The following is a 2,787-nucleotide window of genomic DNA, read 5'->3' as shown; positions in this document are numbered from 1 at the left end:
TTCTGCTCTCCTCCCCTCCTCCGCTTCTTCGCTCCCCCGCTTTGGACCCTGGAACTCTTGAACAGGGCCGGGCTTCTGCCCTCCGCCTCTCCTCTGCTCATCCGCTCCAGGCCCTGGCACTCCCTGTGATCCAGTCATTCGCATGTGCGTGCCCGGAGGTCCGGGAGCTCCACTCAAACGTCCGGGGGGGGTAAGGGTAAGGGGTCCTGTCCCCCCCCCTCGCCGCCTCTGAGAAGAGAAACATCTCCTCCACTCCTCCGCTCCTCCGCTGCGGAACCAGGTATTACCGATCCGCCGGACTCAGGCGAATTGCAGAAAGGGGTTTTGCCGTCCTCCGCTCCTCCGCTCCTCCGTTTCGGGCCCTGGAACTCCCGAACCGCTGGACACAAGCGAATCACGGTCCGGGCTTCTGCTCTCCTCCGCTCCTCACCTCATCCGCTCCAGGCCCTGGTACTCCGTGTCCGCGGGAACCCCCCCCAACCCACAAAAACAAACTCTCACACACACACAAACACACGCACACACACACACACACACACACACACACATACACACGCATACACACACACAAACACACAAACACACAGAGACACACCTGAACTCATCATAGCTGTGCTAATAGCATTGGCCGAAACGTTTCCACAACCAAACCAACATTAGCTCATCCACTCATTCACATATGTGTGTGCCCAGAGGTCCGGGAGCTCCAGTCATAAGTCCGGGTGATCTATGTCCGGAGAAGGCTCACATTAGCCGCTCTAAGGGGTCCTGCTGCCCCCCAGCTTCCCGGCCTTTGAGAAGAGACACATAACTCCGCTCTTCCGCTTCTCCGCTATGGGCCCTGGTACTCCCGATCCTCCGAACTCAGGTGAATTGCGTGACGTGCTTCTGCTCTCCTATAAGCCCCTACACACTTCGAACACGGCTGTTATCACCCTGTTACTGCATTTCAATGACACCCATTTGCTTTCGATCTCAGTGTCTGCCACCGTACGCAAAAAGCGGGGGGTGGGGGGTGGGGGGGCATAAGCGCATTCGTGCTGTAAGTAATCAGAAGTTAATAGTGTTAACGGTTTGCGAGAAATTTTTAATGCTAGACAAAAAAAGAAAATTAAAAGGATATAATTAAATAAATAGATAGAAAAATAAAATTAAAAACGAAAAAAAAAAATTGTGAGGGGAATATAACATGTAATTAAGTTGGCGGTTCACAGGGAATCTCAGACATCAACCTGTTTTTAATTGAACATAAATAGTACACCCAAATATACAAATGTACAAATAAACATAGCAAGGTAGAACTGAATGTCAATGAAACAACCAGGCATGAGGAAGCAACGGACATGAGGACATTTGTTCTGTATGTAATGAGAAGTTAATAGTGTTACAGGTTTGTGAGAAATTTACAGTGCTAGACAAAAAACGAAATTAAAAGGAAATAATTAGATAAATAGATAGACAAATGAAATTAAAACCAAAAAAAAAAAATGCAAGGGGAATACGACATGTAATTAAGTTGGCGATTCACAAGGAATCTCAGACATCAAACTGTATATTTTTTGTTGTTTATATATAAACATATATAAACAATCATATATTGTTTGTTGTTTATTTTTGGGATATATTGAGGAATATTTAATGGAAAGGAGTCACAATCGCTTTTTGACAATGTCGAAGTGTATACGTGGCTATAGAATTTAAAGTTTTCATTAGAAATTATAGCCTCATCTGTAATTTCCTTGTTGTTAAGACGGGCTTAGCTTTGCTCCGCTCCTCCTCTCCTCCGCTCCTCCGCTCTTCCGCTCCGGGCCCTGGAACTCCCGATCCGCGGGACTTCGGTGAATTCCGGGCCAGTTTTTTGCTCTTCTGCTCTCCTCCCCTCCTCCGCTTCTTCGCTCCCCCGCTTTGGACCCTGGAACTCTTGAACAGGGCCGGGCTTCTGCCCTCCGCCTCTCCTCTGCTCATCCGCTCCAGGCCCTGGCACTCCCTGTGATCCAGTCATTCGCATGTGCGTGCCCGGAGGTCCGGGAGCTCCACTCAAACGTCCGGGGGGGATAAGGGTAAGGGGTCCTGCCCCCCCCCCCTCGCCGCCTCTGAGAAGAGAAACATCTCCTCCACTCCTCCGCTCATCCGCTGCGGAACCAGGTACTACCGATCCGCCGGACTCAGGCGAATTGCAGAAAGGGGTTTTGCTGTCCTCCGCTCCTCCGCTCCTCCGCTCCTCCGCTCCTCCGCTCCTCCGCTCCTCCGCTCCTCCGCTCCTCCGCTCCTCCGCTCCTCCGTTTCGGGCCCTGGAACTCCCGAACCGCTGGACACAAGCGAATCACGGTCCGGGCTTCTGCTCTCCTCCGCTCCTCACCTCATCCGCTCCAGGCCCTGGTACTCCGTGTCCGCGGGAACCCCCCCCAACCCACAAAAACAAACTCTCACACACACACAAACACACGCACACACACACACACACACACACACACACACAAACACACAAACACACACAGACACACCTGAACTCATCATCGCTGTGCTGATAGCATTGGCCGAAACGTATCCACAACCAAACCAACATTAGCTCATCCAGTCATTCACATATGTGTGTGCCCAGAGGTCCGGGAGCTCCAGTCATAACTCCGGGTGATCTCTGTCCGGAGTAGGCTCACCTTAGCCGGTCTAAGGGGTCCTGCTGCCCCCCAGCTTCCCCGCCTTTGAGAAGAGACACATAACTCCGCTCTTCCGCTTCTCCGCTATGGGCCCTGGTACTCCCGATCCTCCGAACTCAGGTGAATTGCG

Source organism: Fistularia commersonii, unplaced genomic scaffold, assembly GCF_037954325.1.
Source record: "Fistularia commersonii isolate RoL2024-O1a breed Wild unplaced genomic scaffold, RoL_Fcom_v1.0 HiC_scaffold_90, whole genome shotgun sequence".
NCBI classification, from domain to species: Eukaryota; Metazoa; Chordata; class Actinopteri; order Syngnathiformes; family Fistulariidae; genus Fistularia; species Fistularia commersonii.
Note: the sequence above shows the minus strand (reverse complement) of the source record.